Source organism: Phyllostomus discolor, chromosome 3 (genome assembly GCF_004126475.2).
Source record: "Phyllostomus discolor isolate MPI-MPIP mPhyDis1 chromosome 3, mPhyDis1.pri.v3, whole genome shotgun sequence".
Lineage (NCBI taxonomy): Eukaryota > Metazoa > Chordata > Mammalia > Chiroptera > Phyllostomidae > Phyllostomus > Phyllostomus discolor.
In genome coordinates this window covers 44,659,984-44,681,854 of record NC_040905.2, presented here as the reverse complement: position 1 = coordinate 44,681,854, position 21,871 = coordinate 44,659,984, and the positions used below count along the sequence as shown (strand labels likewise).

The following is a 21,871-nucleotide window of genomic DNA, read 5'->3' as shown; positions in this document are numbered from 1 at the left end:
CTGTAGTTTCACTAATACAGAAGGGTATAAGAAGTTTCCTAAAGGAAATCATACCTTTAAAGACCTCTTGAAGAGCGGGATGTGCCAGGGGGAAGAGTAGTGAGTGGCCATAAGGGGTGGGAGTACAAAAAAAAAAAAAGGTTGGAGCAGAAAGGGAGGGTGTTTGGGGCAAAGGAGACAGAGAGGCAAGACAGAGCCAAGAGTCTGCAGGAGCAGTGAGCTCTCAGGCAGGAGCGCAAACTGGGAGAGGGGCGGCAGCAACATATGGAGCTGCCGAGGCCAGGGAAACGCTGGCAGGTCTTGAATGATGGGTTGAGAACCTTGAATGCTTTTCATGTGGGATTGGGGCGCTACTGAAAGCCCATCCAAGGAGGGGTCAAGTCTATGCACAGATGGATTGTTCTGGTGTCAGTGTGGAAAACGGACCCCCAGGGGCCACATCGAAGGAGGGGGCACAGCAGCACCACGGATACGGTATGGTCGGGGTCCGACCTGCAGCGGGGCAGTGGGCGGACGGTGTGCCAGACTGAAGGCCTATGCAAACGGTACAGTCACCCCTGGGGAATAAAAGGAGGAGGAGAAGTAGAACCAGACTCTCAGGCTTCTGGCTTTGGGGAAGGTGCCAACAACCGGACAGGTGAGGCCTGAGGAGGAGTCATTCTGGGTGAAGGAGGGAAGTGACAGGCTCAGTTTCAAACACACTGAGTCTGAGATGCCGGCGTTGTGCCCCTGGCCCAGGGCTTACCTGTGGGACCGGAGGAAGGATGCAGACTCCAGGTGGGCATATATGTAGACACCCAGTGCCCACAGGCATCGATGGCCCAAACCAAGGGACAGTGAAGCCAGGAGGATGGAGAAGAGGAAAAGGAGGAGAGGAAAAAATTAATCCAAGCCATAGGCATGCAAGACTGCTGAGACTCTCCAGGCTCGTCTCAGAAAAGTAAGCAGGGAAACAAAAACGCACAAGACTTTTAGGGAGAAATGGAGACTAAAAAGGAGTTGAAGCTATTATAAGGATGTAAGGCCAAACTTTCATCCAAAATGGCTCTTAACCTCTACATTAAGTTTTATTGGTCATAATAGCACATCCCAAATGACTTAAGAATATGTCATTTTCTGTAGTACATGACCATGTTTTCTGAGGGACTACACAAAAATATTGCAACTCCATCTTAAGTTGTGTTAAATATTAAAATTAGTCACAATGAAATTAAAACTCTGTGCCCTGACCCACTGGAGCATGCCACTTTTGCAGAACTTGGTTTTACTTTGTGTATTTTTTAGGCAACATCCTGAGAAGAAATTCCATCACTTCTGAATTTGGAAAAACACAGTGATCAGGAGCCCTAAAAACCTAGTAATGTAATATTTTTAAAATATAACATGATCCTGGGCAAGCTGCTTAACATTTCTGAGCTCCAATTTCTTCATCTTTAAAATTAAATCTGACCCACCTTCCCACCTACCAGAATTGTTGAGGATTAAAACGAGATGTTAAATGGGAGTCCCCTGTCAGCTGTGAAAGGATAAACCAACTTTCTTAAAACAGAAGGGACCCTGCAAGGCCACTAAAATCTTTCCCGGGTGCAGCAGCAAGCTAACAAATAGAGAAAGGAATTGCAATAATTAACCGTGACTTTCGTAAAAAGTTTTCTAGGTAAAAAATTTATACCAGTGGAGTTTAATATAGATTCCCAGGTATCACTTGCCAAAGATTCCAATTTGAGTGGTCTAAGTGCCTAGAAAACTGTATTTCAAAAACCTCCACGTGGTCCCAGTGGCCAGCTGGATTTGGGATTCTAAGCTAGATAATTGTCCCAGATCACAGACCCTTTTGCATACACTGTAACTCAGCTGGCTGGAATCTGTGGCTGTCCGTCTATGCATTCATCCAATACTTTTTTTTAACTTTATTTATTTATTTTTAGAGAGAGGGGAAGGGAAGGAGAAAGAGAGAGAAACATTGATCTAAGAGAGAAACATCAATTACTTGCCCCTCGTATGTGCCCCAACCAGGACTGAACCCCCAAACTATGCATGTGCTCTGACCAGGAATTGAACTGATGACCTTTCGCTCTGCAGAACACCACCCAACCAGCTGAGCCACACTGGTCAGGACTAAGCAGTCTTTATTGATAACACCTAGTCTGCCCCAGATACTGAACGAGGTGACGCCAGGGGCCTGTGGCCCAGTGGCTGAAATCACATACACCAGTGATGACAACATGCAGGAGTAAGCACCATGACAGGATAGACACAGGTCCTTACAAAGCACAAAGGACAATGGGAATGGACCCAGACTCTAGGAAACACAGGAGCTGGCCAGGCGGTTGAGACACTGGGGCAGCAGAGAAAAGTGTACAGGCAGAAAAGCAAGGTGTGTTCAGGCAGCTCGCAGCAATCCGTTTGGCAGGAGGGAAGGATCAGAAAGGGAGACAGGATCCAGACCACGAAGGGTCATGAGGACCAGCAAAGAATTCTAGTCAGACAACTGACATGTTCAGGTTCATGCTTCAGAAACTTCACTCAGAGAGCAGAGTAGAAGAGGAACAGTGTGAGCAACGGGAGGTAGGAGGATGCAGACAGGCGGAGGGAGGCCACAGGCAGGGACTGCAGTTAGAAAGCCTTTACAGCAATCCAGAGAAATGGGAGAGCCTGGACCAGAGGGAACATAGCACAGACCACAGGAAGAATCCCACAAAAACTAACTCAGGACCTGCTGGTTGAAATGCTTCTCTGTAACCTAGTTCCCATGAACTTTGCAGAGAGCACACAATGGGAAGATAAAAGAGCAACATTTAGAGTGATCCTGGCAGTGACACATTGACACCAAAAGCAGGTCATTTAATGTCCTACTCCACTATGCAACAAAGTTTTCAGTAACAATTTGTAAATGCATAATAATGACCAGAAAAGAAGTGCAGTGAAAGTCTCGTTTTAATGAAGTACACTTGTACGATTATACCGGTAAAAAAATAAATGCAAACGTAAAGACACAATGGAGGCAACTACCAAACTGTACCCATCATATAACTTTGTCCTTTATCTTTTAGTTCCAAAACCATTTAAAATTCTAATTTCAAAGATATTCAAATTCAATAAAGTATTTCAAATATAAATTGTTCCCTTATGAAAAAAAAATCTGAACACTCACAGCTCTCATTCTGTGTCACTGCTTCACATTCTAAAACACAAAAACTCCGAGGGGTGACACAGAACAATGGAATTCAGATAACCCAAGCTTTCGTTTCTTGGGGTTTGCCATCACTCTGCTGCCACTGCTCCCCTCGTATCTACGACGTGAATGCACTGGCTGATAGTACTATGGAGACTGGGCACACAAGACAGACCTGAAGCAAGCTGGAACAACACCAAATCCTTGTGAATTTACTCTCACAAAACACTTGTGTAGCACGTGTTGTGGACCAACTACACAACAGGGAGTTGTGTAAATTAAGTTCCATAGTGAACACATTTATTGAAGGGCAAGTCCCTAAAACGCACTGATTTGAAGCTTCCATAGGTAATAAAGTGCAACAGTAACAGCACCAATTATTTAGAACTTAGACCCACAGAAAAATATCTGGGGGGAGAAGCGACACCAACAGATTTTGTTTAGAATTTCTAGTGCATAGTGATAATAAGACCAGACTGACTAAAATTGATTTTAAGTGTTTTTTTTTTTTCTGCAGAAAACTTACCCTTTATTGTCTGCACCATGGCCAGGCCGGGGGAGAGGGGGCGTGGCCTCTGCCAACCCCCGGGATGCCACTGGAAACTGAGAAGGCCCAAGGGGCCCAAATCAAGGTCAGTAAAGAACGAGTGCAGAGTGGTAGAGAACAGAACAAAAGCAAACAGATACATCCTTGGGAGTGACTAAATGAGAAGTCACGTTCGAGTTTAAAATACAGCACATTTAAAATGCACACAGGGTACTGGATAGCATAAAAAAATGCTGGGAGCAGAGCACAGGTATTGAGAGGTTGGAATTCTGGGTCTAGAATACTGTGCCTCGTCCGAAGCTTTTCCTCTAAGAAATAGCCATGAACTTGGAGGTCACACTTGACCTACCAGGTAGCATATTAAACTCTATGGAAAAAGATTTTTTTAAATCTTTTCATCCTGAAAAGATTTGGGATGATAAGCTATGTAAACCAGGTCTTCCAACACAGACACATGTCTCACATAGCTTATGACAAGTGTAAGGTCAAATTTGGAAATGCAGAGGCAGTGAAAACTTTTCAGACCAGCCGATTAGAGCATAAGGTCTTCTGGTGTCTTTCACATGTGAACAGACTGGATTTCCGTGCCCCACCCCCACCCCCAGGCCTTCTGAGTGACACCAGGGGAAAGAAAGAAGCTCCACAGACTAGGGATCAATAAGCTGCTAGACCTAGAACAGGTTGTTTAACCTCTCATATCTCCATGGGTTTCTCATCTATAAAACAGAGATGATGAGGCTGTTGCAGGGATTAAAGATAACAAGCATAGTGCTGAACAAAGGGAAAGCAATTGACACACGGTTACCATCTACATTATTATCAAACTCCAGAACTCCAAACCAAATTATATAAAGAGGTCTTTCTACAGCTGTTGCAAGTTTCACCAGAAATTCCCTGTCACAGGGCCCTCAAATGCTACAGGACTGCTTGGATAGTTGGATAAACCTGGTAAGCTTCACTTTTCCCAACTGCAAGAAGGCATTTACACACTGGCTCTATCTACTACGAACCTATGGCAATCAGGTGCTAATTATGAAGGAAAATCCCCATCTTCTGTACTAGGAATGCTATGTGCCCTCCCTCCAGAAGATCTAGAAATGGGATTTATTTATTTATTTGTTTGTTTGTTTACTTATTTATTTTAGTGTCAAAGGGACAGATCTTCCCACAGCGGCACTATAACTCAAAACTCTAGGATACTTAATATATACTTAACCCAAAAATGTTTCTAGTATAGAGAATTGACTAATAAAAATATTGTTATTGTCACAATTAAGCATGACTCCAAAGCCAGATGAAATGAACAAAAACAGGTCTTCATCCTGCCACTATCTCCTATGGACCACCAGTCCAAGAGAGGAGAGTCTTTGTCACTGGCTTTAAAGGACTAGAAGAGAAACGTTATTTCTTTTTTTTTAATTGACTAGAGAGAGAGAACATCAATTTGTTGTTGCCCTTATTCACGCACTCATTGGTGCCTCTTGCATCTGCCCTGATCCGGGATCTAACCCATGACCTTGGTGCATCAAGACGATTATCTAACCAGCTGAGCAGATGGCCATGATCAAACTTTATTTCTTAATGAAAAAGTGAGCCAAACATTTATAAACCATTTAAAGGTATATATATATTCCTAGGACTAATATGAGAGAAGTGCTCACAAAAACCTCTTTTGGTGGTGTTTTTCCTGAAAGGGGGTTTTGTGGTCTAATAAAATGCCTCACTCATGCCTTTTTCTGAGTATCCTTATACTCTAAACAACAGAAGGAAGGAAAGAAAAACAGTGGGGTTTTTTTTTTAGTTTTTTTTTTTGTTTGCGTTTTATTTTTTGAAACCTCAAGCACAGAACCAAAATTCCTGCTAGAACATGGCCACTCACTAGCCTGTTCTCACACATCAGGCCTCTGAGACTTTCCTCCCCGGATGTGAGCTGGCTCCCCATTTTGCTTCCACCTTATTAGACGCAGAAGTGCTAAATTAACAAAAAGCCGTAGGAGCTGACACTGGTACCAACTGATCACTTTCACTGCCTTCCCGTGTGTGTGTTTACAGAAATAGTAAATTGATGCCCTAAATAACTTTTCACAAAAGGAGCTATCATTTTTTAGGTTTGAGTTTTATATTAATATACCATTTAAACTTTCCAAAGTATGTCCATCTATAACTTCCTTTGACTGGCAAACTCTCCAGTTTTATTTAGAGATCCATTTCACAGATGAGGAAAACACAAGTAGAAAAACATTCATCTAAAGTTAAACCAGGTCGGCACCCCTGTCTCAATCTTTATTTTAAGACTCTAAGTGAGAACAACTGCATTTTAAGCAAGTATGACCTGTTAATAAACCTTTAACTAGCTAATTTTTTGTTAACATTAGCAATACAGTAGAAAGTTCTGCTTAAACAGAGTACATGATCACTCGACTTCGGCTGGCTGAAATTCTCTTTGGCACTATAAACACCAAGGCTCTGCCAAGTAGTTAAACAGCATTCTGATGAAAGGCACATGAAATATACTTAATAAGGCTGTTTAACTTTTAACTTCCTTAGGGTTTTTTTTTATATCACACATGCAACTACTTATATATTGCTCATAGAACCACAGAAGGTGACGGACAAGGAAACTGAGAACTGGGATATGAATATTGCTTATGGGCTTGTGGTGAAGTACCTGCCTGGTCCCTGCAGCAGGAATGTCTCTGCAGGACAGAAGAATCCCAGGCAGAGAGCTGGGATGAGGGCAAGAGCTCAGGTCAGGCATGCCCACCAGGCCCAGCCCACACACCCCCTTGTCACTTGCATACTGTAGTGCTGGTATCCTAGGCCTATTTACCATTTTTGAAAGTGCTAGCTATTTCCTGTGTGTGCATCTCGCCTTAACCATATTATGGTTTTGACACTCAGCCCCACTAATAAGATACAATACAAAAATGGAACACTGACTTGAGTGTCAATATTTATTAAACAATTGATTGGTCCCTGACCGGATGGATACCTTAGTTGGTTAGAGCATCGTCCCTACACAACAAGGTTGTGGATTTGATCCCTAATCAGCACACATAAACAACCAGTGAATGCATAAATAAGTGCAACAACAAATTGATGTTCCTCTCTCTTTCTTCTTCTCTCTCTCTCTCTCCTCCTCTCTCTCTCCTCCCACTCTCTCTCAAATCAATTTTTTAAAAAAACTGATTGGTTTGCCAATAAATAGTATTTCCCCACACAATTTGTTCCTCCTAAATCTAAAAAAGAGTACAAATGCACAAAAACAATGTAGAAAACTAGTTTCATAAGCATAATCAGAAGCTTATATTGATGTGAATAGAAGGACTGCCTGTAACTGCATAAAAGTCAACCCTTCCAAGCACGCCTTCTTAAAAGTCTGTTTGTAGCCTTCAGTTTTACATGGGATACACCACAAAGTTATATGCCTTTAAACGTCTACTGATGTAAGTCTCACTATCTACACTGTGTAATCCCACACTGCAAGAAAGGGAAGACTTCTAGTGGAAGAAACCACTGTCATTTTCATTTAAAAGAAATCACCTACTGCATACTTGTGCTTAAAATATAATTCTACTGTATTTTCTTTATCATATTTAATAAATAAAAATAGGGAATATAAACCATAAAGTTATTCTATCAAAGAAAATGGGCAATTAGTTAATCATTACAGTCACACACATAAATATAAAGCAGACTATAAAAAACACTGTGGCTGATAACTCATTGATAAGTATCAACACAACTTACAAGTGTTTTTTTATGAAACATATATAAAATCACAACTAAATGTATATACATATTTACTAGTCAAAAATATATTGACCCAATATCCAAAGGCAAACACATGAATGTTGCCGACAGCTGTACAAGTTACTGAACTAAGAATTCTTCTTTGTACATATCCATGTAATTTCTTAATTTAGAAAAAGGAGATTTTGCCCTGGCCGAGTGGCTCAGTTGGTTGGAGTGTCATCCTGTACACTAAAGGGTTGTAGGTTCCGTCCCCGGTCAGGGCACATGCCTAGTTTGGGGGACCGATCCCAGGTCAGGGCACAAATGCAGCAGGTACCTAATCAATGTTTCTCTTACATCTCCACCTCTCTCCATTCTTCTGTCCCCCCACCCCACCACTTCCTCTCTCTCTCTCTCTCTCTCTCTCTCTCTCAAACCAATAAAAACATATCCTCGGACGAGGATTTTTTAAAATATCAAAAAGGAGATTTCTTGTACCTACTTCCACCAGAAGATGCTACAGGCCAAGAAGGCTGCTTCGTACTCGGCCTCTCCTTCCCTTCCAGAGCCCCAGCTCTACACCTGCCCCAGCAGCCACCACTCAGGCTGCCCTGTGAGGGCGACCTGCATGCCCACACCTCACTCGGGGGCTGCCGCAAACTTTTCACATCCTTCATATTGCCTTGTGTAACATCTTGCTTATAGCAGAGATCAATATCTTATTTTTATAATTTATTTCCAAGTAGCTCATGTTCATCTTAAAAACTGTGTTAAGTTTCATATACATGAAATAGAAAATGGAAATTCCCTCTAATCTCTCTGTGGATGCCTGAATGAACAACACTTCATGTACATCTGGCCTTTGACTGGCTCTGTCAACAGGCACGTCGTAACACCTGCTTGGTAAAATCCTACGTGCTGGAGCCAAGGAGCTCTGCTCACCAGACACAGGCACCCTGGCTGGGCTGGATGTCATCAGCCTCCAACATAGCAACTCATTCTCTCTGTCCTGTAATCAACCTTAAATTCAACACAAACAAAAGTATACTAGCTATTTTAAAGGAGAAAAAGGAAAAGGAACTGTGAAGGTGTACCAGTATGGGAATCAACCAGATACTTGGAATTCTATGGGACTACGTTAACGAGAAGAAAACAGGCACCTGGCAGGAAAAAACTTTAAGGGAATTATTGAGACGCGATACACATCCTGTCAAAACAACATGTGAAGTGGTGATTCATTTGATGAGTATCTTCTAAAAATGCTCTGCAACTTAAAATGCTCCATAAGTTTATTAATATTTCATTGTGGAGAATTTTTTTTTAAATACTAAGATGTTTCAAATGATCCTGTGAACAAAAATAAAGAAACAGCTAGCACAGATTCAGCATATCCACAACAATCCTCTTTAAGGTCACCGAGATAAGGCACTTCTCATTTGCCTACCCTAGTTTGGTTTTGGCTAATGCTGGGGCGTTCAGTGTAATTCAGGGTTGTGGAGGGCTTAGCCCTGCCTGGAGAGCTGTCCCAACAGCAGGAACATTAGAATCGGCTCACCCTTGACAAGGCAAGCAGAACACCAAGACCTTGGTCAGACCTCTCCAGAATTCTGTAAGACTGTTGTCATGTTCAAGTGTCTAGTTAGAAATATGTGTATGTGTGTATACACACACACAAAGCTAGGTTTTTCTATACAAATTTAAGATGTGAAGTCTTTATAAGCACATTCCCAAAACAAATTGAAATACCAAAGAATCGTCTTTTCTGTTGGATGATATTCAAGTTTCTCTCCCTCACTAAACAGCTACTGTACATGGCTAATTTATTTGTAAGCCCACATTTAAAAGAATATTTCAAATTATGAGCAACAAGGAATTATGTAATTTCAGTAATAGGTTTTAAATCAAGAGTTTGTGATGGAATTTGACACCTGAAAGACCCGCTCCAATTACATTTATGAACTAAAATGAACTATACCAATTTTTCATTAAAATGTCTATTTCTTAAAGTCACTTGTTTTTATATTATCATCAAAGCAGACACATGAGTACAATACAGGTTGTATTTAGGGCACTAGAACAGAAAAAAAATGCCGGACGACACTTCAATTCCCATTACACCAGGCATGGCTCCCAGAGAAAAAACGCCTTTGCTCGGGCGGCCAGAACACCCTGCCCCGCACCTTCTCCACATCAAAACATACTTGTTTGCTTTCACGGGCACTGATTTAGCAGCACCGACAGCTCCTGAAAAGCTACACCCAAGCCTCATCTCTAAGCCTGCTGTGCCCAGCACACGCCTGTCTCATAGTAACTGCTAGCCAAACTCAACCCAGGGAAGGCTCGGGACTCACACAGAACTCTCCAACTCCCTGGGATGGAAAGAACAGCTGGATGGGAGGATTCAGAGCCCCTACACCCAGCAAGCAAAAGCCCAAACAGAGTCATACCCAATATCCAAACCACCGATGTAATGGGAAATATTTATCTTCAGGCTCTTGAGAAGTGGAGGGGCGTTATGCCTTAAAATGTCATCTTTTTTATGAGCACAAATTTGTTTTCTTTCGTATTACTGGTCAGGAGCTGCATGAAACACTAGAGGTTTTAGAAATTTGCCACGCCCTTTGAATAAAAGTTGTGAAATCTAACAGAAGAGAAATCACCGGAGGGGGAAGAAAAAAGAGAGAACTGTTATAAATGTTATTTTAGCTAAAAATAGTTAGCAAAAATGCCACAAATTTCAGGGTCCATTCTCCACACAGCCTGACTGGAGTTAGGTACATTAAGTTCCATCTGCTAAAATGAAATGAATACCAATTTTCATTCATCTTTGAGTTCAATTAAAAATAATCACTAGATTGTCCCTGGCTGATCCCACCTCGCTGCTCGTGAAGTGTTCAGACATCAACAGGAGCTGCCGAGCCGCCATCCCAGGGGAACCCCCGGGCATGAGCAATCACTCCTCCCCTCCCGGAAAGACTCCACAGCACAGCAGCATCCTCAGACGCAGATTCCTAAACAATTTAGAGGCTGCCGGTCAAGTGTCTGAAAGCACTCTGGGAATCAAGCATTGTGCTAGTAATCCGAGAAAGGGTTAAGACGCCGTCATTACCTCCACAGGAACACAGAGATGGGGCACACAGCCGAGAAGGGCTTGGCTCAGCCCCTCAGTTTCAAACAAGGTCGCAGGGGCCCACAGAGGGGACATGGCTCACCTGGTATGTGTGTCAGTCGCAATGCTAAGATTTTAACCCAAATTCTGTTTCTGGCTTAGCCTTTGCTATGCCCAGACTATCTTTTTTATTATTATTTCAAAAGAGACCATTATTTCTAAACTTCTCACAATTCTACAAGTATCAACATTACCACACAAATGAGAAAGCTGTAAGAGCGCACCATAAAAAACATCACTGCCCAAACAGTTGTTTCTCTCCTCATTATCTCTTAAAAACCTTCTAATTGCACACAATCTACTACCATTTTTAAAATGGCATGTCCAACTCCCACTTTAAAAAATTGCTCCTAAATTCAATTAAATCCCAAAATCTTGCTTGCATCTACTAATTTCTGCTGTTGTTTTTCCACAAAGATGCCATAACCAGTGAACATAAAGCTTTCTGATACAAATGCAAAAGGGGAAAATATGCTTACTCCTATTTTTAATTAAAAACATTCTAATAAACCAATATCCAAATTACATTTAGCATTTCTAACAAGATCAGATTTTTCTTCAACTGTTCAGAATGAAGTTGGATTGTCTCTAGTACAGCACCATTTCTGGAAGTAAGCCAACTGAAAAGCTAATTTGGGACTTTCTGCAGATATGAAGATAACCTAGAGCATTCATTTTTATTGCAAAACAACCTAATTTATCTATATGTGGAATCTAGTTCACCTTCTTACATAAGATTTTAACATGTTTTTAAAAAGCTAAAAATCAGAGGACATGAAATCTGTGTCTCATAACCACATCTGTCCAAATGGAACCTTCCTAACTAAAGACCAAGGAATAATTAAAATTCCCATAGCTGACATCTTAGAGATTTTTGACACTCTTCTATTCAGTGAGTAAATTATCAATCTTCCTGATTATCAAATGGAAAATAAAAGATAAGTATTTTATATATAAATTCAGTATAAGAAATATATAATTTAAGAATACTTCTATTTCACTCCCCCTATGAATTCATCAATTAAAAAACTATAGAATCATCAGTAATAGGTCCTGTATATTGTCCCTTACTGCCAAAAATGGGGAGTGACCAGCTGGAAACTGGCCAAATGTCTAGGGGCTCTAATAATTGGTCTAAAAGCAACTCCAGAAATCCATTCCCTGAGAACTCTCGAGAAGTCACAAACCTGGCAATTCCACGAAAGGCAACACTTAAAGAGTTAGATGAGCCGTTTCTTACACATAAAGGTATTCTTCCACCACTCCACCCCATACAAATTCCACTTCCCCCAAACTCTATTAACAGTCAATGAAATCACTACCTACAGAAATCGTTACTATTTAGAGACATATTCAAGACCTCTCGTTTGGAAAGGATAGGAAAAAATGCCAGGACAGGAAAAGAATCTGCTGAGATCCCCCAACTCTAATCCATCAAGAACTGTGGAGAATGACAGGATTCAAATATAGGAGACAGGCACGTGTCATTCCAACCTCCAAAAAGGCAGAATCTACACACTATAGACAGGAGCTTCATGTTGATTCTAAGCAAGATCCTAGACCAGCAGAAGATGAGAGGGGTGACGTCAGTACCTCACAGAGGAAGCAGTGGCCACCTGGATCCAGTATGGGTTTCCCAAGAATAAGTGACTTGAGAATAACCCCATTCTGTTACATGGTTACTAAAACTGGTAACTCCATATAGTAGAGATACAGGGTGTAAACTTGGTAGGCAATTTATATCCTGATGACAAGATGGACGACAAGAATGAAATGCTAGTACAAATCAGAGTAACTAACTGAACGACGTGACCTGAAATTGACAAACATCAACTTGAAAAGAAATTCGTATGGATGCACCAAATTGCTCTTCCCTAGACCTCAGCATAGTTAATAACCTACTTAAGACATTAAAAAATGCATATCATGATCTCACCTATAAGAGGAACCTAACAAACAAAAATAAACTAACGAGCAAAATAGAACCAGAGGCATGGAAACATGGAACAAACTGACAACCACCAGAGGGGAAGAGGGAGGGAGATAATGGTGGAAAGAAGGGGAAGGGACTAGTCAAAGAACACGTGTGAATGACCTACAGACATGACAACCGTGTGGGGACTGACTGTGGGAGCCAGGGCTGTGCTAGGCGGAGGAAAGCAAAGGGGGTAAAAATGGAGCAATTGTAATAGAATAACAATAAAAAATGTTTTTTAAAAAGAATACATATCAAATTTGTGGATAACTTGGAACCAAAAAAAGGGTGGTGAACATGATGAACAATCTAAAAGACCTTGAAAGACTAGAACAAATGGTCACATACAGGAAAATAAATTTAAGAGAAACATTACATTCTATTCAGGGCCCTAAGAAGCCAACTGCACAAGTCCAAGAATGAGATGGGGCTCATCAGCAACAAGTATAAAAACAGACTTTGTGATTTTGAGATGACCTGAACATCAAAAGTCAATGCCCCTGTTCAGAAGTACCATAGTTGGAAAGCGATTGTTTGAGAAGTTATTCTACCCCAGGTTCTGTGCTAAGCACTTTATATAGACAATCTTACTGAGTCCTTATATCAGCCCTACAAGAGAAAACAGGTGAAAACTGAGGCTAAAAGTTTCAGTGACTTGCCCAAGACAAGTCAAAGAGTAGCAGAGCTGAGTCTCCCCAGAGTCTCTGATTTGCAGTTGGCGATCTGAACCTGGAGGTTCACTGCTTCCCCAGAGGAAGGAGCAGGGGTGTCTCCACATGGATGGGAATGGCTCTCCTGCCCTCCGCACTGTCAAGTGGAAGGATTACACTTTAAGAAAGGAGAAAATTGGAATATGTTCAGTATTCCAGAGAGAATTCAAAATCTCATCATTCAACAAAAGCTACAGAAACTGAGGTTTTTATATCCCAACTTAAGTAAGGCTTAAATGTAGGATATGCACTTAGTTTTTAAAAATGGAAAGGGCTTTCACGTAAGAGAAATTGTTCAGAATGGTTCTCACACAGAACTATAATAAACTTAATGCAGGAGAGATTGCTTTTAACACCCTAAGGTTTCCAAAAATTCATCCCCTGCCCAACAAAAGAAACCATCCAACCAACTACAAGCCAACTAATGTAACTCGGAGAAGGTTCTGCACTGCAACGAAGCAGCAGCAGAAGCCCTGTGCAGCTCAAAAACTGAGAATGGCTGCACAGAAAAGCATAGGAAGCATTTCACCTGCATCTCTCCATCTCCTAGTCCAAAGCCAAGAAGGACCCCCTTAAAAGGATTTGACCCAACAAGCAAAAGGGCAGTTGGAAAATCCCAGCACTATGGAAAACAGGATGGAGGTTCCTCAGAAAAATAAAACTAGAAGTACCATATGGTCCAGCAATCCCACTTCGGGGCATAGCTCCTAAGGAGATGAAAAAACTGTCTCAGAACAGTACGCATCCTCATGTTCCCTGCAGCACTATATACAATAACCAAGACATGGAAACACCCTGAGTGTCCCTCAGCAGATGAGTGGATGAAGAAAATGTGGCATATATCCATGATGGAATATTATTCAGCCATAAAAAAGGAAACCTTGCCTTTTGTGACAATCTGGATGAACCTGGAGGGCATTATGCTAAGTGAAATAAGTCAGACATAAAAAGACAAATACTGTCTTCTTTAAAATACAGCATCAGTAATATGTGGAATCTCTTAAAAAGCCAATTTCATACAAACAGATACTAAAATAATGCCAGGGGCTGCAGGCATGAGGAAATGGGGAAATGTAGGTCAAAAGGCACAAACTCCCAGTGGCGAGCTCTGAAGATCTGCAGCACAGCACAGCGACTACAGTGACAGGGGTGCTGCATGCTGGACAGATGCTGAGAGTGGATCTTAAGGGCACTCACCACACACGCAAAAAAAAAGAGTTAACTATATGAGATGATGGATGTGTTAATTATCTTGATCTTGATAATTATTTCACAATGTGCATGTACCTATTTAAAGTATACATGATGACTTGGTATACAATTATACTTTTTAATTATTCTGTAATAACGTCCAGGAAAAGAACACAGACTGGGGCATTGTTGTGGTTATTAGTGCCCCACCGCAACGTAGTCAAGGACAGTGCCCAAACGGGCAGCCCTTTGGAGCTATGCTATACAGGGAAGGTGTGCATCTGCTGCAAACTAGGGGAAACTTTAAGGGTTCTTTCAATACAGAGACTGATCGTAATCAAGAACTTCATTCATTTTCCCAAACAGAATGTATGGTTTTCTAAGAGAGTCCTGGGGAGTCTCCCATTTATACCTGAGAAGGACTAGTCATCTAACTTCCTAAGCAAACTTTATTTTCCCTCCCTACACCCTAATGTTATCCAATGTAAGCCACACATGACGCATAAGAAAATATCACCATGAGCCTTTGCAGGGATGCTATAAACCAGAAGAACTTGTCGTGACAGTTAGCAAAGTAACTAGCCAACCGACATACACATAATCTACTTTGAGCACTCTACAGAGTAGCCTAAATCAGGGCCCCTGCTTCCAGTAAGGTTTGGAAAGTTGAGACACACAGGAGCATGTAATGAACCCATGAGCAGGTGGGAAGTGATAAATGAGAGATACCAACAATAGGATAACAGGGGTTCAGGAAGGAAGGAGTTCTGTTGCTACTAAGTTGGTCAGAGGTTTCAGGGAGAAGGTGGTTTGAGCATGCTCTGAGGATTACAGGACAGGCATGCCTCATTTTATTGTGCTTCACAGATGTATTGTTCACAAATTGAAGGCAAGACTCTCCAGCAGCAAAAAAGATTACAACACACTTTATTGCAGTGACTGGAATTGAACCCACAATGTCTCCCAAGTCTGCCCACACATTTTAGCTAGAGAGGAAGAACTGCCTACCGTGAACAAAGTTAATGAAGTCGGGAAGTACACAGAATGTCCCATTAGGCAATTACCAGTCCTGGCTGATGAAAGTGGACGGTCCACGAGAGGATGCAGAAGGAGACAGGTGACATGCCCACAGCACAAAAGAAACACCACGAGAAGATGCAGTCATGACCCTTTCCTGGATACTTTAGATATAGAAAACCAGAAATACCTAAAGGTTGGACAAGTACGTAGCAAACACAACTGTCTCATCTTTTTGAAAAATTATGTCAGGCCCACTTGACAGCTTCAGAACCCAATGAATAACCAGGCTTAGAATCCTGGGTGAGGGTTTCAAATAACCCATAACCTCATTAATCACTGAGCATCCCCCACCATTTGAAACTCTAACACCTGGTCATTCAGCAAACCATGAGGCCAGTAGAGCAAGAAAACAAGGAAGACTGTAGACAAAGAACCAGGTAACAATGCACAGACCATAAGCAAAGTAATTAGGAGAGAAAGAAATTTGCCCAGAAGGTCTTTGCCTGAACCATCCGGTCCAATGAAAACCCCTTGACCTTCACAGATACTCAGAAGTTCAAGACCTCCTTTGCTTCAAGTCCTGGTTTATAGAGTCCCTGCAAAGGCCAGTGGTGATGTTTTCCTGTGTAGCAGATGTGGAAATTTTTATCACAAAATCTAGAAACAATCAGCGCAGTCATCTGTCATCTTCCTAGCGCTACTCCACCCCTTCCCCATGGTGAAGCTCCTCAGTAGAGAGGGAGACGGGTAGCCTATGACCTTCATGCATGGGATCCAGACTTCCATGTCTGAAGTCTCTCTGGACTAAGTCCAGGAACATAACCCAGACATTTCAACCTGAGGACTGGTGATCAAGGTGAAGTATGTTCATAGTCGTCATAGTTCAACCCTTCAAAGCCTTACCGAGGGCACAGTGCTGACCCTGCTGTGGACAGTACATTCCTGGTAGTCGTGCCCAGAACACGAAGGCTGAATTGACCGATGCCCTCCTCACTTTGAAATGTCATGATGTTAGAACTGGCAGTTCTTAGAGACCATCAAGTCAACTCCCATCCATTTCACCAGATTAAGAAACTGAGACCCAGGGAAAGCTCACACTCACCCAACGACACACGACTGAGAGGTCCCGGCTGTCTCTATCCCTGCCTTGAACTTGAAGCCTAGGGTGCTTTCCCTTGAGGTCACACTGACATCTCACTGCCTTCTGAAACCTGGGGAACCTACTGAAGCTATTTTTTTAATGTCTACTTTCCATTTGTTTCAAATATAACCACCACCATCTTCTGGCACTTACTCTCTGCCAAGCACTACTAGAAGAGCTCTCTGTAACTTTACTCGTTGTATTCTCATAACCACCCAAGGGGGCAGGTTACCCCCACTTCACAAATGGAAAACGTGAAGTGGAGAGAGGCCACACAGCCAGGACAGAGCCAGGGCTGTCTAATAAGACAGTCTGTCTCCAGAATCCTCACTTTTAACCACTTTGTTATGGTTCATGAGAGATAATGTCTTTAAATTATAAAATGATGGAAGAGAAGGAACAAGCCTTAAGCATGAAGTGTTTGATAATGAATTTAAGAGCTAAACCATAAATTCCATTAATATATGTAATATATGATCGATTTATTCAGTTAAAGGAAAATCTATGTGTATACCATAAAGAAATATATAAAGCATATTAACATTTTAAGCTTTAAAAATTTTTTTCATATATTGACGTTAAAGGGAGAGAGAGAGAGAAACATCAGTTTGTTGTTCCACTTATTTATGTGTTCATTGGTTGATTCTTGTATGTGCCCTGGCTGGGGATCGAACCGTGACCTCAGCCTGTGGAGAGGATACTCAGCCTTGGCGTATCCAAATGAGCTCTAACCAACTGAGTTACGTAGCCAGGACCCATTTCAAGCCTATTTTAAAAGGTGGAATGATCATGTACATACCAGTCAAACAAAACCTGCCACTGAAATAGGCAGAAATGTTCTTTAAGTGCTGATTTTAGAAAAGGCTCTTCCGGACCTGCTATGAAAGAGGAAGGTGTCGCTGAGCTCCCCTGAGCTGGCTGGCCTTCACTCACGGGTACAAGATGTCTTCTCCACTGCTAAAGGAACATTATCTTCACATTAACTTTCTATAGAAATCCAACCTCAGACTGATAATTAAGAAAAAGATTAAACTAAAATAAGAGAAGACACCTCTGAAGACAAAAATATATCTGATAAAAGAGTTGAAAGCCAAGATCTCTGAAACAAATACCCAATATGCACTTATATTAACTTTTTAACTTTCCCTCAAATCAAAAATTATGTCAAACCTCATTACATTGGCTATCCAGGAGAAGAAGTCCAGCAGCAGCGATGGTAGAAACAAACAAATTACACTTGTGCCTAAGATCCAATTTCAAGGGAACAACTGCAGTCAATTAAGAAGATGTACTATCACATAGAAAAAGTTACATGAAATTTTACCAGCCAAATATCTTAGTGCCAAGTGTTCAAAAGCCACTCAAAATGCAAGAGATCCTAAAAACTCTAAAACCAGAAAAGTAGTGCCTTACACATGAATCCCACAGTCCAGAGAATTAAAGCAAAGAACCATGTCCAGCACACAGGAGACCCTCCAATATTTGGTGAATGAATACAACTGAAGAAAAGGGTCACAGAAAGAGGAGCGGGAAAGAAGCTGCCCACATGGCTAACCAGCAGAGTGACACTGCTTTAAGCTTTTGAGAACTTCTTAATACTAGGATAATAACAAAAGGACTAAGGATTGTAGATCCTGGACAAAACGACAGGCTCCATCCAGTCAGGGCAAAACGCTCGGTCATAGAGGACCTGCACTTCTTCAGTAAAACATCCCCAAGCCCAGCTCTGCCTGAGTACGGGATCCAGACTCTAGTCCGACAGGACAGCATAATATTCACAGTCAACTCTAACATGGCAAAATTTCCTGAATTTGGTGCATTTCAAACACCACACTGTTTTTAATTTAGAACTCTCAATAGGAGTTGCTCAGCTTGATCCATCTCTTCATAACGAATCTTACTGAAGGTCGCTGGGGAAAAAAACATCGTATAGCTTTTCTGCTCCACTAAAGCAACATAAATACAAATGCAATTAGACAAAACCTACATAAACCAGATCTATTCTATCTGATCAGAAAATTAAAGCGTAATGAAATTACACTCGGGCCGGGAGTGCGAGAGTAACTGGGGACCTGTCCAGTACCGTCCTAGCCATGGCCCAGCCAGGAGGGCGTTTCCCACATTTGTGTCATAAATCTTTTCTGGGGAGGCAGCACTTGGTCATAAATTCGGGCAGGACTACAGTTAGAGCTAAGTACCAATACAGTGGTTACCAGTTCGGACCAGAATGTTTAATATCAAAGTGATATTATATTCCGCTATTTAATACCTATTTAAAACACATTTCCTCTTCTCACATGGCATATAGTAAAGGAGGTCATGTATCAGAGCTCACCTGAAATTCCTGCCCAGTTTAAGTCTTAGCCACAACAGTAGTTTATATAAGAGGACAATGGGAAAATATTCCAAACTCCATTGCAGTATTCACAAGATTAAAAAAAAAAAAAAAAGGTGTGAGGCCCCTGATGAAATTTCATAAAGCTTTGGTTACCAACTGCGGGCATACCTCATTTTATTATGCTTCACTTTATTGCATTTCACAGATGTTGCATTTTTTTTCTTTTACAAATGAAGACAAGACCCTCCACCAGCAAAAAAAAAATAAAATAAAAATAAAATTGCAACTCGCTTTATTGTGATACCCTCTTTATTGCAGGGGTCTGGAGTCGAACCCAAAATACTGCGGAGCTAAGCCTGTACTGTTTTCCTTTTTAATTGTTCTAAACTGCTTGAAGGGCAGGACAGGCGCTTCAAAGGAAAGTCTAATGGCTCACCTGTTGCGTAACTCGTTCTTGGTTAGTCAGGTTTTGATAAGGAAGAAAACAGTCAAAAGCAGGACAAACAGTGATTCTCTGTTCTCCATTCTCCCATTAGTCAGGACATGGGCCTCAGGCACACACCCATTAGCTGGCTGTGCCTCAGTTTACCTAACCGCTAAATATGTCTGATGCTATCCAAATTCCTATTTGACCAAAGTTAATGAGCACACTCACATAGAAGGTCCACATCAGAATGTCACGTTGAAATACTGTGTTGTAGAAATTCCAAAGGCTTTCGCAGTGTTCATTTCTTTTCCGCCAAAGACTTCGAAGGGTTAGCTTGGCCATTAATCAAGACCAGGCAAATACCCATGTGCTTTAAAAGCCATGTATACAAAAACCCGGGACAGATACATAGAAACCTCCCCAGGCAAGGTTATCACTGTGCTTGGATAACCATGTGCAAAGACCAACCTGCAGAACATGACGAGGACGGGTCTTTTATTTTGCTTTTGTTGTGAGAACAGGATTTTGCTTCCCCTGACACCTTCAGGGCCTAGGAACTTACGATCACAAATCTTCAGAAAACGGGATACCTCACGGGGCTCCAAATGATCAGTTCTTTCTGAACGTCATACTTTTTCGTATTTCTTACCCAGTTGGCATTGATCTGGTGATTAATCTCCATCATAACTCTGGGTCTACGGATATTTGTCGAGACCCAGGCAGGGTCAAGGAGGGAGACGCTGTGCAAACACAGATGTAACTGCCTTTCCTTGACCCACCCAGCTGTAACCAATGGGTGGACGCTCTGCGTTCCTAGGGAGGCAGATGGATTCTGTCCTGGAAATCTAATTGGTGTCTGGGAAACCAGAGCTGGGTTTCCAAGGTGGCCTCAGCGCCCAGCTTCCTCGCAGCTCTGGACAGGCGAGGATGCCTCCTTGGCCGAGCACAGGCCCATCATTATGACCCCTGTGGAAGCTCTAATCATGGGAAGGTTACGGCCCCACCACCCACACCCCAGGTGTTCAAGAGGCAAACAAATCTATACAATAAGCATATGTAATTCCGACAAAATTCTGACCTCCTCTCCTAACCAAGATAAGTGTAGATATCTTTTAAGATACAGCAGGTGTTCAAACACGAGAAAATGTTAGGGCCTCTGTCCTGAGCTAGTGCTCGGCCTGTTCTCTGGAGACCTGGCCCCGCCAAGCACCCTCAAAACAGAGTCGAGACACCGGTGGGGAGAAGAGACCCCAGCTTTCAAGGATCTCCCTTCTCCACCGCAGGAGTGACATTTATTGCCCAGGCATCCGAAAGGCACTGGCCGGGCTTCCACCCACCCATGCCCGGTCCGGGGGCAGGGTACAGAGGGGCCGCTGCCACCTCCTCGTTGCTCTCCGACCGCGCCGGGGAGCGACCACCTCGCGCTCCGCAGCTACCGACACCGAGCCCGGAGCGGGACGTGCAGCCTTTTGCACTTGTTGCTGTTCCCGAGGGGCCGGGAGGCGGCCATCCCCCGAGCCGCCGAGCCCACAGCAGTACTCCCTCTCCACCTCGGCTGAGGCTGACCCTCGCGTCCCCTGGGATCCAGGAGAAAGTAGCTCCCTGACCGAGAACTCAGGTGAGGTGGCCCAAGTTTTCTACCCAGGGCTGCAGAGAGACGAGGAGGATGGAGCCGAAAGAACGCTTACCTGGAGCTGCGGCCCCGCAGCCTCCGCAGCCCGAGCGAGCCGCTGCCCTCCGCGCCCTGCCAGGGGCGCCGAGCCGGGGAGGCTCTCCGAAGCTGCCAACTCCCGCGGCAGCCCGGCGGCAGCCGCACGGAGGGGGCGGAGCCGCGGGCGCGCTCCCAGGCCCCGCCGGTGCCACTGGCCGCTGGGGCCGCCCCGCTCGGTCCGCGCCTGCCTGCCGGCTGCCACAGGATCCCCGGCCTGCCCACCGCCCGGCCGGCATCACATGGCCAGGCCCGCCGCCGCGCCCGACACCGGCTCCAGGAGGAAACCTGAAACCCGGACTGCGCTGTCTCCGCCAGCCCCCTCCCGCCGCGGGGCGGTGGCGGACTCGCCTCGGCGTCCCTCCCCCCGCGGGACGAGGACGAGGATCGCCGAGGGGCAGGTTGCCGGCCCTACCCGGCCAGAGGAGGGCGACCTTGTGCCCCGGTGGCGGAGCGCTCGCCCCCCAGGCTCCAGAGGCCTTGCCTTGGCGCGGCCTGAGGAAGGAACTGGCCAGCCCGCTCCTGAAATGGGCTGTGCCAGGCCCGAGGGAGGCTTAGGTTGCCCTCAGCCCAAAGCCACCACACCTGTGACATTAACCTGGCCCCAGTATTACTTTAAAATCTGAGGCTCAGGCTCCCCTGGGTCAAAGCTGGACGAGCTGCGATTCTCCTGGTGTTCATACACGCAAGTGGCTCCATTGGAAGTCTTCCTAATTCAAAAATTCGCATGAAAAC

At 43.3% G+C, this 21,871-nt stretch overlaps 1 protein-coding gene across 1 annotated transcript in view; it reads right to left on the bottom strand.

Moving 5' to 3' along the window:
- Positions 1–21,265, bottom strand: part of ARHGEF28 (Rho guanine nucleotide exchange factor 28) — a 281,786-nt gene extending 260,521 nt beyond the window's left edge. The window contains 1 exon segment of the mRNA XM_036020409.1: positions 21,117–21,265. The gene's annotated coding sequence lies outside the window, so the exon portion shown is untranslated.
- Between the last annotated feature and the right edge of the window lie 606 nt (positions 21,266–21,871).